This window comes from Neopelma chrysocephalum, unplaced genomic scaffold (assembly GCF_003984885.1).
Source record: "Neopelma chrysocephalum unplaced genomic scaffold, ASM398488v2 Primary Assembly neopelma1_25, whole genome shotgun sequence".
NCBI lineage: Eukaryota > Metazoa > Chordata > Aves > Passeriformes > Pipridae > Neopelma > Neopelma chrysocephalum.
The window spans coordinates 16,919,885-16,933,986 of record NW_020897694.1 but is presented as its reverse complement, the minus strand read 5'-3'; the positions used below and the strand labels follow the sequence as shown (position 1 = coordinate 16,933,986).

Genomic DNA, 14,102 nt, shown 5'->3' with positions numbered 1-14,102 from the left:
AAAGTTTTTTTTTATTTTTATTTTTATCCTTGTTTATCGTAAGAAACAATTATGGCTTTGATATGCCCAATCTGAAAGGAAATATTTTTTCCTGGAACTCTTTTAATAATCCATTCAGATTCATAACTTTTAGTGATTCAATATTCATGTCTTTTAAAATGCAGCGTATAATTCACGGTTTTTGACTGGACCGGAATTTTACATTTGAAATGTTTGGGATTTTTTTGTAGTCTGTTTTTCCTAGCTGGGGACCCCTGGTGGTCTAGCGGTTAGGATGCGGCGCTCTTACCGCCGCGGCCTGGGTTCGATTCCCGGTCAGGGATACTCCCCCGGAGCAGATGGAGCTCGTCAGCCCTGTAAGGCCATCCATCTATGAGAAGGTCACTCTAAACAAACCTACGTCCTGAGGACCTCACTGCCATTGTCCAAGCTCGCTTGGCCCCAGCAGATGAACCTTAGGATTAAAGGGTGGGCTCAGTTCAGCGCATGCTGTGTCTCACCTAAAAAATCCATTGCGCAGGCTGGAAAGGTAAAAGACCTTTCCCAAAATCTTCGTTCGCGAAGACTGGCCATACATATTCTCCTAGCTATATCATTTCAGTTTAAATGATAATAATTTGATTGTTAGCTAGAAGTTCTTATCTTTTTCTTTAGGGACTAACTGGAAAGAGTCTGAATTTTGAAATTTGTATTAACATTTTTAATTAAAATTTTTTAATAAAATTTTAGCAATTTTAATTTAACTCTGAATTAGAGAGGCCTACAAAAAGAAGTTTTACACTTTAATTTTCCTTTATGCTCCTGTTTTGCTGCGTAGTATTCACAATTATCACTCATAGAATAGTACTTTGCCTGACACAAATAATATACATTTTAATATTTTCCTTCCTGGAAGACATCATAATAAGGCATTCAGCGTATAATGGAATACTTCAGGAGCTGATTAGCTTATATTCCAAAAGGAAACCGTAGAAAGGTAGCATGTCTTGGGAAAATTTCCAAACCCTACCAGCACGTCCAATTTCCCAAAAAAAGTAAACCTTAACAACTCAGTCATTGTTCCCTCTATACAAGAAAGCTGCAACGTTTTCATTTCATGTTTTCCTTTGGGGGCATGCTGTTGTTAAAAAAGCAAAATTATCTAAGAAGGTCATTAAAGAAATAAGACAATCCCTTGGTTTTTCAGATGACAAGAAGAGACCTTCAAATGCCATGCTTCAGTTCTTTCAGCTTCTTTTTTTAGGCTTGACTATGTTCAGAACAATAAAAACCACTTCAGTGAAACACCTGCATCTACTTCAGGGTGAGTCCATCTCCTGGAAGTACCAATGCCTCTCTATTTACTATAAGGACCCCTAAATAATCACATCAGATCTTTGAAACGGTAGTAGGGTTGATATGTGCTTTTAACTGGTGGAACTGATCCTCACAGAAAGCATCAGACTTCAAGATAGATATAACTTTTCGAAGAAAGATTAGAATTATCTTACAGCCTTTAAACCTTCCCTCTTGGAAGGGATTAAAGCCTTTTGTTGTAGCATCTAAGATGAGTTTTAGGCAGTGGTCATTAGAGATGCAGATTCTCTGAGGAGACCAGTTTCTAGCTGTCCAGTACCACTTACCAATTCCTCTGGCAATCCCATGAATTTTTTCCTCACATCTCAAGGATTAGTTTGTGATTCAACTTTTAATTAATTTTTCCCTCTAAGACCCATCAATAAAGAAGCAAAAAAAAAAAAAAAGACAAAAAGAGTGAGGATGGAGTGCTTGCTTGGACTGGTGTTTTCTTCTCCAGTGTTCTGTAATGTTCTAGCTACTAGAGTTCCAGCAAAGCTTAGTGTGTCCTGTTCAACCACCTACGTGCAAATGTCCTTTTGAAACCTTTGTTCTTATTTTTCCAGGTGAAGATGGGAGGTGCAGTTCTCCTTTGAACTTCAACTACTTCAGCTACTTGCTAATATAGGGGTAGGTTGGGGGGTTTTTTTGGAATATTTACATCTAAATCTGGCCTGCCTAGACTTTGGCAGATGTTACACCTCCTATAAACCTATACTTTCACTATTTATATAAGATGTCCCTCTCCCTGAGGACTTCCGCTAAAACATATGTAATCTTTATTCAGTCTCATTTTCTCTTTGAGAAAACCATCCAAATAAATACACAGGTTCTTTTCTGAGAATCAGGGAGCACATTAACCTTTTGAAACAGAACTAGAAACTTGAATTAAATAGAAAGATATTTACCAACTTAGCATTTTGCATACTCCCTATGATATTTATGTAACTGATATTCAACTTTTTTTACTAATTTTGTACCTATTTTGCATGGATTCTTTTATCTCACTGGCATCTCTTACACATTGTTAGATTTCCATTTTCCTCTGATTTTACCACCTTTTAATGTTCACTTTCTATTTCTACATGCTTGCTAGGAATTTCTTTATGCAAAACCTTTCCTCTTTTACTCTGTGTCATTAGCAAAATACAAAATGCTGTGTTACTCTGATTTTTATATTAAACACGAATAAGTGCTTAATAAACTTCACATCATGAAAGACATACACTACACTTGTATAATCTCTATCAAGGAACACATTAGAATAGAATAAAAACAATTCAGCCCTGTTTGCTGTCTAATTCATACGCATATATTTAGTTAAGTTATGCTGCTCCTAAAATTCAAAAAGCTTAATCTTTTTCTGTCCTTAAATTAAACTCCCTGTGCTTTACAATGACCAAAACAAATAATCTATGACCTACAAACAAGACACTTGCATTCCCTAAAGATTTACTTTATCTTCTTCTCTAGGTTATACATCTTTGAACCTCTCTTTTCTGTAACGACCTTCTGGTGCTCATTAGCATGCTGATTACCATTAACACAGCTATAATGCAGCAATTTTCTTGGTGTATGTCGAGGAGAAATGCTCATCAGAATGCAGTCAAGGGACAAAATTAACTGCATAAATCTACAGCACAAACTGGATCTCATCCAACTTTACATGAGTCTTCCCCCTTCTGCTAGGTGTGACATCATCATCTTGCTCCCTGCTGATGGCCTAATAAGTATCCCCAGGTTCCACACTATTTAATTTACCCCTCCTCTCAATTTTACAGTCCCAGTGATAGCTGAGCACCTAGCAGTATTTTCTCTTAATATATGTTTACCTTTATTTTTTCTTTTGTCTCTCCTAATTAGTCATTGACTTACAGATACCTTTATTAAAAAGCTTATACAAATGTATGTGTATCTATGTGTTTACCTGTGTGTTATTGCTTTCATGTTCTGTAAAATAATTTACAGGGCAATGGAGTAGGATATTTTCTACCAAAGGATATGTTTACAGAACTAAAATTTTGACTGAGATGTGTATTTCTGATTAATAAAATAATTCTTCCATATAAGAGGTGGCAAATATTGGACTAAGTATGTTGCATACTTTGAATGAAGCAGTTTTCCCAGGAAAAAACTAAAATAACTAGTTTCAAAATGACACAAGTAAACACAAAATCTGATAATTTTTGACAGAGTGGTATGGTGGACAGAGGGGGAAGATGATTCAGGCAGTAAATCTTATTTAATTCAGTCAAATGCCCTTTTTTTCCTAGTTATTGTTATAAAACAATAAACCTATACAGTTCCCTATATTTACACAGATCTTACTTTAAGTCGATTATCCTGGACTGGTCTAATTTGGAATGAGGGGATTTAGTTCTGAAAGAGGAAACATAACTAGAAACGAACTGGCTTTGGATATAAGAAGAGATATTCAAAGAGAGGGCAAATGGGTTGAGAAAAACTATAACTGGCAAATGAGGAGGTAACCAGGAAGAAGGACAAGAAGAAGAAGTGAATCAAGAAAATACCTGAAGGAGTGCAAATCAGATGGAGAAGTGGAGAGAACAAGAAGAAAGAATCCTACTGAAGGGTAGCATGGTCTGGGTAACATTTCTATTCAGAGAGGAAGCTTTTGGGAGACTCAGTTTTTCTTGTAGACCTTAAGCTCATATTTCCTGGGGTAGAGAAGGAAAAGGTTTTCTTCCTGACAGGGGATAATGGACTTGTCTGGAGTATGCATCTATGTCTGGAAACAAGTAGTTTCCCAACCCTAATGATTAAGATATGGCAAGAGTGAACAGTGAGGAAGAAAGAAGTCAGCATGGAAGAGTGCCTGTAACACACCAAGAAGTCTTGTCCCCTTTCTTCACTCTGCAGGGCGCATCCCTTCTCTTTGAGCTTGCACTCTCAGGGATTGTACTGCACTCCCACATTTTTTTTGGAAAAAAAAAACTTGGTGGAAGGCAAGGAGAAAGTAAAGTATAAATTCAGCAATGCAGTAGTATCACCTCCTGATGAGCCTCTGTTGCCTTCTGCTGTGTGTCTTTTGCATCATGACACTCTTGTGGTATTAATATAACTTTTGTGAGTGGTGATCATAATTCATGCAAATTTAAGAGACTCCTTGGGGCAGGTTCAGTTATAAGAGCACCAATCTTGGCAGAGGTTTGTTCAACCTGTTCTTGAAAACTTCCATTGATGAAGCCCTTGCGGCCTCTCTAAGCAACCTCATCTACCACTTCACTGCTAGAAACGTTTCCCAGATGTTTAATTGGAATCTCATTAATTTAACTACATTAATCCTGACCTCTTTCAACATCTTTATGTAGTTTAAAAATATTATTATGTGTCTCCTTATTTTTCTTTCTCCTCATTTTTCTGTCTACTTTACCATTCAGTTTTGCCTCGTGTTGCTACTCATCTACCTAAAATATCAACAGTCAAGGGGAAAAACAGAAAGAAAGTTTAAAAAAAATAGTGAGTAAAATAAACGTCACTAAAATTTTGTGGGATGAATTCTGTCCTATGAACTGTAGAAACATAACCTGGCCACTGTGCCAGCTAGAGGTAAAGCAGACAAGTTGCTTTAATTTGATGCATATTCTGATTATAAAGAACTCATCTACTGTAAAAAAAGAGATCCAAGAAAGATGCAGTAATAAAAGGGGGGGGCAGTAGAGGGACAGTTCTGGAAAATATAGAGCAGAAAAAAACCAGAAAAAAATGGGAATGTTTTTGCAAAATATTATTAATGTGTCACGCTTAACATGAAGTGTGAATAGCTTATTTTCTCTGCCTGATGACTGACAATAGCCAGCAGGTACCACATCCCCTTGTTGTTGCTAATAACACTGACAAAGAAAAACAACAATCAGTTTAGTAAACTTCACGAAAAATCAGAAATCAATATCATATTAAGTCATCTAGACATGAAAGTCCTTCAAGCAGTTTCCAAACACAGAATGAGGAAACAGGAGGAGGACGTTGTGGTAATGAATTGTATACCATACTGTCAGTTAGATGAGAAGATTACAGAGTAGGCTTTTATTCTACTTCCTATGGGATTTGTATATAAATATACTTCTCATGAAAGTCTGGGGTATCTAAAGCTCAGGTGAGGTTACATCTATGGTAAAGGTTGTAAGACTTTGCTCCCAAGGATTCTTGCTGTATACCTGGCTGTGTAGCAGTGCTGTATATCAAGGTAAAGCTTTAAGATCTACAGCAGTCTACTTTGCACCTTTGCTTCCAAGGCATGGAAATTCAACAGAAGGCTGGACCAGTGCAGAGCTCACAGAAAGAGACCACAAGGGTGTCATGGAAACTAAGAAGTGTTGTAGCTTAAATCACATCCTTTACTGTGAACTCACTTGTCTTTCTGAGGGAAAGGGGAAAACCTTGCTCTCCAAATTGATTTCTTAACATGGGGCTCTGGATGATGTGATTGTATCTGTTCCCTGATTTTAGATAACTAGATCAAACACTGTGAAATGGAGGGGGGATATCACAAGTTCAGGGGCAAACTGAGCATTAGGATCAAAAGAAAAAGAGGAAAATGCAGTCATACTTTACTTTTACAATAACAAAAACAAACACTAGTGCATATGTGGTAATAGGGAGAAAAAGGCACTGCTAATGGCAATCAGCTTGTCCTACTGGTCCAAAGAATCCTAATTATTACATTGGGAAAAAGCTGTACAATACTCCGGAGAACCCAGTTACAGCAAACTCAGCAAAAGCATCTGCTGAGCAAATGCTGGCAGCTTTTCTGTTAGAGCCTGTGCTGAGTGTAGCTGGGGATACACTAGATACAGTATCAGCACCGGAAGACAAATTCAGTAAAAGATGTGGGTACCTGATCCCAGAAGTGGAGCAGGATGCACAAAAGCCTGCAGAAACCACAGAAGTATCTGAGACACTAAGCATGCTTCCGATTCGGCTATAAAATTTATTTTAGGGGCTAAATTCTGTTGCCTGTACATAGTTGAACCTCCAGGCTTCATAAAGCCATTGAGACTTCACCACTTGAGTTTCTTCTGCTGAAGTCTGATGCTAAGGTTGACACATTAGATGCTAGATCACATCTGAGGCACAGTAGCAACACTGAAATTCGCAATCAGAATCATTTTCTTTCATAAAATGTGCATTTATCTGTCTAATTAACTAGTTAATTCTTACGGTACTCATTCAGAAACTGGGAGATTATGATTCAACTTGTTTGGCTTTACAGTGTGTAGCCTCACACCTTGTATGTGTGAAATATACACAGGAAGGGATACCACCAGCCTTCTTCAGTTGCACTGTTGAAACTGACTGCTCTGCAGAAAAGGTTTCAGTGTTTTGTAGAGAAGGATAAAGAGAGAGAAGAAAGAAACCAAACAGTGAGACCATGATGCTGTTGCCTAAACACTCTCCCTGGAAGTACAGTGGGTTATTTCGTCCTTCAGAAGGATGCAATTCCCAGGAGATGTCATGCTTAATCCCTTTATCCCAGTTAGACCAAGAAAGAGATAGTTATCAGGCTGGGCAAACTGAGGCATGAGTTCTGGCATGAGTAACTTGTCTATGAGATGGTTTTGGTTCTATCTTGATATTCTTATTAGATGTTTTTGTTTGGGCGATCACTGTTATTGAAGAAATAAACATCTAAGGATCCCTGCTTTTATCTTCCTCCTTGTTGCCATCTAGAATATGGTATCATATGAATGACAACAGCTGCCCTGACCAGTAGTGGATACAGCTGGATTGTGATACAGAAGCAAAATATTCTTCAGACTCTAGTACTGAGCTCCTTCATCCCTGCTAGCGCTCCTCAAGTTACATCTCAGCTTGCCCAGTCCTATCTCCAGACTATCACTCCAGGTACTCATTCATTCAAAAATAAATGGATACCTGAAGTGTTACTTTTATTGTTTTTGATTCCTTCACCTCATGCAGACCTCACCAAATGAGGACTTCTGTGCCCCAGTGAACTGTCAACATATAATGAGGCAAGTCAACCTTTCCTCAGAGGAACATCAGTCTTGTGCTTTGACATTGTACATATGAGCCCTACAAAATACATTGTCTCTCTCTCTCTCTTTCCCATTTTTTTTTACTCAGCAAAACCAAATCTTGGTTTCTTTTTTTATTATTATTCTGAAGAAGACATAGACATTCAGGATCTCATAATTTATTAACCATATGTTTATTTTTCTTAAAATCTGATTGGAAATTCTACTACCTCAGGTGGAGACCTCATATGGCACTATGGAGCATATGTATATATAATATATATTTATCTTACATTTGAAGTTGAGGATCAAAATCAGGCATGCATGATGGAAATGAATTGCAATTTTAAATATGGATAAGTTACTGTTTCTCCATAAACTTATGTTTGTTTACTAGTACCAAAGAATTAGGTGCTTGTGAAGTATATTAGCTTCAAAGTACAGATTATATCTGTATAACACAAGTAAAAAGAATTTGATATGAACTGAATGTACATGAAAACTTAGAAACTGAAGGAACTTGATAAGGGAAGTAAAAGGACACAATGAAAATCTGTGACAAGTGGAAGTAAAGATGACAATTTTTGAAGTGATACAACAAAAAAAAATCCTAACAAAAGTAGTTTCATGTTACTATGCAGTGTGAGTAGTAACATAGAAAAGGCAGAATCATTCAATAAGCAAGTCTTTTTATAGATGAGAAAAAGCCAGATGATATAGTCTCTTTAGAGGATGATGAAATACCTTCAAGTGTTAAAGCAATTCAGTTAAAACACAGATACCAGAATTATTCCACAATAAATCAACAGGTGACTGGTATAAAATATTTCTTAAAGAGCATCTCACTGAGCCATAGATGCGCTCTTTTCAATAGCTCTTAAACTACTCTGAAGATCAAAATTCATACAGGAAAACCTAAAGTAAAGTGCTGAGATAATAATAGACTTATTGTCCTGTGCAAAATAACAGATTATATGCAACTTCATTAACAAAGAATTAAAGCAAAATAATATGATTAATGCAAATCAATATGGGCTCTTGGAAATTTGGTCTTGATTCTGTAATGTGATTAGAAGTTTAGTTACTAAAGGTAATTGTGGATATAATACACTAAAACTCCTTTGAGACATTTGAATTGGTGACTTGTGTCATTTTGATTATGAAATTAGAACAATATATTATATAGTACCAACTAAATAGATTAAAAACAGGCTAATTGATACCTCTCCAGATATAATTGTAAATGACTAATCATTGTTGACTGAGTACATTTCTAGCTAAATTCCAATGGATTTAGATCAACTTAACAGTTGACCCAGAATGAAATATTAAATAATCACTAATAAAGTTTTCAGATGACATAAAGATGGAAGGAGCAGACAATAATAAAAAGAAAAGATCACTGATGCAGAGTGATATGAATGCCTTCTGGTCTCAGCCTTAATGCAAGAAAATGGTGTGTATTTGAGCCCAAACATGCAGGAAAAGCAGCTAAATTTGAATTATCACAATGGCATTAATTGATGACCAGACCATGGTTTGTATCTCATGTTATATGGAAGTAAAACAGTTCATATGACCCTGTCATAAAGGAGTAGGTACAGCTGGACATCTTGTCAAACATCTGTCAAGCTGACCATGCAACATGCAAGTCTTGGTCATCTTTGATAAGGCATTAGGAACCCTTGTTCTGGTGGTGATGAGTGTTCCTAACCATCACTGGTGGGACTCAGTCCTCTCCTGTCATGAACAAGTAGCAGTATTTATCCATCTTGTATGATTACATACATTACACTAAAATGTACTTTCTCCTAAAATACATCACTTCTGTGATTTTTCTGAGGTTAAAAAGGACAGACAGAGAAGCTGATCCAGTCAGTTAACATGCTTACTAGGTCAACATACGGGAGTTACTTTGATCTTGGCTCATGCAAGATATCAGGAAAAAGGAGTCTCCTATTAAAATTTCATGTCTTATAATTAATGATCCCTTTCATAAAATTGCCTCCAATATCTTTGAATCTTAGACAGACTGAGTCTACCTGCAGGGAGAATTTTCTTTGCAGAGATGCTTGGAAGATCATAAATTGCCCTGTTTTAGTAATTTATTGGGTCTTCAAGGGGCTAAAACTTCCTTTTTCTAAAGAGCAGAATTCAAAAGAAATTTCCTGCTGTAATGGAAGTATAGAAACATTAAAGATCTGCAACAGAATCAAGTATTTTATATACAATGTCTCACAAAGAAACTTTGATTCTAAGGAAATTTGTTATGAGATTTATTGTTTAGGATGACAAAAAGAAAAAAAAAAGAAAGGAAGATATAAAGATTTCAGTGTATCATAGTATTCTGGTAAGTTCGAACCTACAATATCAGCTGACTATCCAAAATCATCCAGACAGTTGTTATGCGAAGAAAGTAAATTAAGTAACATGTGCAGTATATATACACCAAAACAGAAAAGAGTGCCCTTGCAAACAGAAATCTAAGCTGCAAAGCACCTTGCAATGAACAGCTGGGAAACCTCCTCACTGAAACAGCGTCTGTAGGAAAGGTGCTGTGAAACTTAGAGCACCCACTGATGAACTGGCAGGAAGCTGGCTCAGGATGCCGCCACCACAAGCAGGCATCTGAGAGTGAGTAGAATTCAGGAGCCCAGCAGAACCACCCGAATGTCAAATCCCAAGTTTCCTATGTTGCCAGGGAAATAAGGGCTTGGATACAGCATGTTGGATAAGCACTCAGGATCTTTCATAACAGGCTTTCCAAGAAAACAGCCTTTGTCCATCTACCTGGAGAATATATAATAATTATTGAGTCCCTGTATAAAATCAAGAAGTAGCCTTCGGAGAGATCTGCTTCATTTCTGTGTATTAAGTACTTGGTATTTCAGCCGATTATAATGTGGCTTAAGTAATTGTATTAAGGACCTTGATTTGCTAAAATTTCTCTAGAAATCAGATCTTGATCCCAGGCTGTCTGGATTCATCCATGTATTTACAAGTCTGAAAACACTTTCTGCTACTACACTTCTATTGGCTTTCATATTTACAAAAGCTGTTCAGAAATCTTAGAAATCTCTTGTTTGGAGCAGATCTAGAGTGAAGTATTTATGACAAGTTACAGCCAAAAATTTGCTCTTTTGGTGGTTTGTTTTCTTATTTTCTTGGGAGGGGTTCTTTTTTGTTGTTGTTGTTGTTGCTGCTGTGTTTTTTTGGTTGTTTTTTAAATGAGATTAAATTATAATTAACTCTAAGGTTATTGCAGTTTCAGATAAAGTCCAGTTCATCTTTTCCAATATTGACTCACTGGCCAAATTACACCACTACTTGTTTTCACTCCTGGTTATTTCGAAGCTAGAGATCATTTTTTTTTCTTTCTTTTCTTTCCAGCTGTGTACAGTCTAACTACTGGTGCTATCAGATTTAGCGAGACCTTCCTCTGTTACCTCTCAAAGGCAGCCAGAATTATTATTTTAGTTATTTTTATCATATTCTGGCAGAGCAATTCTCTTGGGCTTCTAAAAGTACAATGACTTCTGTAGAATTTATTCAGTTCAGATAAGGCTGGGTGCACCCTAAAAATTACTGTTATACACTGTTTTGCATTATGCAGTTGAGTTGGGTGAGTCTGAAAGCCTTGGTGATTGAAATCTTTTGCTCACATATTCACAAAACAAGTGTCAGAAATGCCAGTTTGCCCAGCTAACCTGGGCAGTGGGCAGGACTCAAAAGAGACTGTGGTCCTCAGATCCATCAGATTCATGGGGTTTGTGAGATTAAGTACAGAAATCACAACAAGAAGCTCATATTCATTCTTTCCAGTGTTAAGTATCTAACTTAGAGATCGGTCTCTTCTTGTTCATTCACACGGTTACAGGAGGGGAAGACAGGCAATCACAGGAGGTCAGCGAACCCTGTGGGGCATCCGGACATCTCACTTACTATCTTCATATCATCTACTTTTTATGCCAGAGTGCACCAGAACCCTTTTCTAGTTTGTCATGCAGAACAACCTTCAGATGTTCCCAGACTCCAGCTCCTGCTGAGATAGGCAGAAGACACCACAGCCTGCTATTTGTCCCCCTGGGCCATCTGGTACCCGAGAGTTAGTTTAAGCTCCATGCTGACCTTTTCATTCAGACTGCAAGTTTTTCAGAGGTGTATCAAAGCTGGTAGCTGAAGTGGCAAACTAATCGCTAGCATGTAGTGCATACTGCTGCAGGCACTGGGGTGATAAATTGTCCAATTTTACTAAGCAAGGTTGCTCGGATAAAAGCAACTCACAGTAAGGGTATGTACAGCTGTCTTTGTTATGGACCAAACAATAACAGGCATGGTTCTGATTTTTTTTATTATTTTTAATTGTCAGAGTCTTTCTCAAGAATGGAAAACACTGTCAGTGAAAAGATTTTAAAATCTGTAATTTGCATAAATATTTTAGATCATTTTTGAAGTAACAGCTGTCATGAAAGCCTGTATTACCATTTGTTTACAAAAATAGGAAATCATTACCATTTTGATGTCCCCTGAGAATTGAAAAATACGTATATAAATACAGAGCAGATTAACTCGGAGAACGAATGTGTGTCCTTGTATTCACAATGGCTGAGCTGCCCCCACTGCATAGGTTTTATACTTTTTTATTGTCCTCGATGATAATTTCACTTTCATATTTAAATTCTCTAATATTTTAATTTTCTCTCAAAGCAGTTGCTGGAGTTGTATGTTTCTTTCTAACCCATAACTATAATGTCTCACATTCAGTTACGCAGAATATTTGCAGATAACCTAATATTTTTTTCTTTTCTTTCAAAAATATTTATTCCACCTATCAAAATGGTTTTCACACACATAAAACAAAAATAATGTATACTTTAGCTTGGTTGTAATAAGACAACAAAATTATTTGTACTGAACCCCACATATGTATTCGTGACCATTGCAAGACACACTGGCCCATGCAGTATCAAAATTACATGAGCATCCTCTCATAAAAGTTACAGGCAAAGTAGTCAGTCTTCATTTCAAGTTCATCTGAGATCTAGCTTTTCCTACAGTAGCTACGGTCATGACTTTTGTTGGGGTATAGATGTCCTAGGTGTTATTTAAAGGGTCATAGATGACAAATATCCCTTGTGGTAACAAAGATTTGACATATAGTTTCTGAATCTGTACTAGTCTGCCGTGTGTTTAGTGAGGACCAGATCTGGAAAAGGATTGCAAAGGCATGATGCTCAGTGTCACTGTGCTTACTTTTTGTATATGGCAGCTCCCTGTGTAATACTCACAAAACCAAGTTATGCTCCAAAATTTTTTTCACAATGGGGGGGGAAATGCTCAGTGACTAAGATTAGGATGCGCAAGAGAAGCATACTGCTAGGTGTAAAAGGGGGAACTGTTCAATGCCTGAAATAGCCAATGGGAAGCATGAAAGGGAAAATATTTTAATTCTTGTCCTTTCCAGAAGTTGGGCATCTATCCCAAGATGTGACTAAGGCTACCTAGGACCACTGTCTTACTCCTCACCCTGAATTACATAAGGCCCTTAGGGAAAAAATTGCTGGCTGTCTTATATCTTCTAAGAGCAAACTGGAGGAACCTTCAACCTATAATGGTCGGGGAACTCATATCAAGCAGGTTCTGTGACTTCTTCAGCTCCTGAACAGCTCTCAGCTCTTGTGAAAGGTGTTATGTAGTGTGGTCAAGTGTGCAAAATTCAGAAACATTTTAAATCAATCTAAATCTGAGCTAAGATGTGGGGCAGCAGAAATCTGTTTCCAGGGATAACAAAATCAAAGTAAAACAGGGGGAGAAGATTGCATTCTGTGATTCTGTGATTTCTCTAGGTTATCATACTTGCAGCTGTTTATACAATGACTCTTGCTGCACAGTACATAAATAGTCTCTGGGCAACAGGCCCATCTTGTTTCTCCCTTTCTAAAATTGATAACTCATCCAGACATAAAAATAGAGAATAAGGTTTTCTGGTCTCAGAAGAAAGGAAAAGCTGCAGAGACAATGGACAGGATATGGACCAGCAAACCCCTTGCTAAGGGTTTCATAACTACTCGTTAGTAAAAGCACATGCAATGCAGTTCCTCTTACAGTCCCTGGAGAGAGACAGTTCTCTTTGAAAACACCCAAAGGTGTGAACAGCCTGAACTGCTTTTACTTTCCTCCAAGTAAAGGAATAATGGAACCACTGCATTTTCCCCTAAGTCTTTCTTTATTGAATCTGTACCAGATTACCTCTTCAGGATCTCACATCCACAATATTGTTGCTATTTACATTCTGTCAGAAACAAAAGGTTTCGCACTCAAAATAAGTAAGATACATTTTGTAGTTGAGTTTAAGTAGCTTCCTCAGTTGCTCAGACTGGTTCTGCAGCCACGTGAGAACAGCACAGGGAAACATCAAGCAAGAAGCCAAAATCAGCAAATGTTTGAAGATACAAAATTGTGCACAGGAGCATATAAAACAACTAAAAATATTAATTGAATTACTGATATAATCCAGGAGCAAGGCTTTTACAGAATCATGGAAACATTAGGACTGTAAAAGGCCTCTAAGACCATCGAGTCAAACCATTTAGCTGCAGTCTTCACCTTTATGGTTCTATTAAAATTTACACATTGACACTACTGAAGTTTTCGGGGTTTTTGGGCAATGTCCAGAGTAGGTAGGAAAAAGGAACTGATATGACAAAGATAACAGAGGGTTGAGAGGTAAAATAAATTAAGCTGGGGAAACACATTGAGTTAATTTGAGAA

General features: G+C 37.2%; 1 non-coding gene across 1 annotated transcript; it reads left to right on the top strand.

The window, feature by feature from the left end:
• The first annotated feature begins 251 nt into the window (after positions 1-251).
• Positions 252-323, top strand: TRNAK-CUU. Its single transcript has one exon. It is a non-coding gene; the product is annotated as a tRNA-Lys (tRNA).
• Positions 324-14,102: the final 13,779 nt, after the last annotated feature.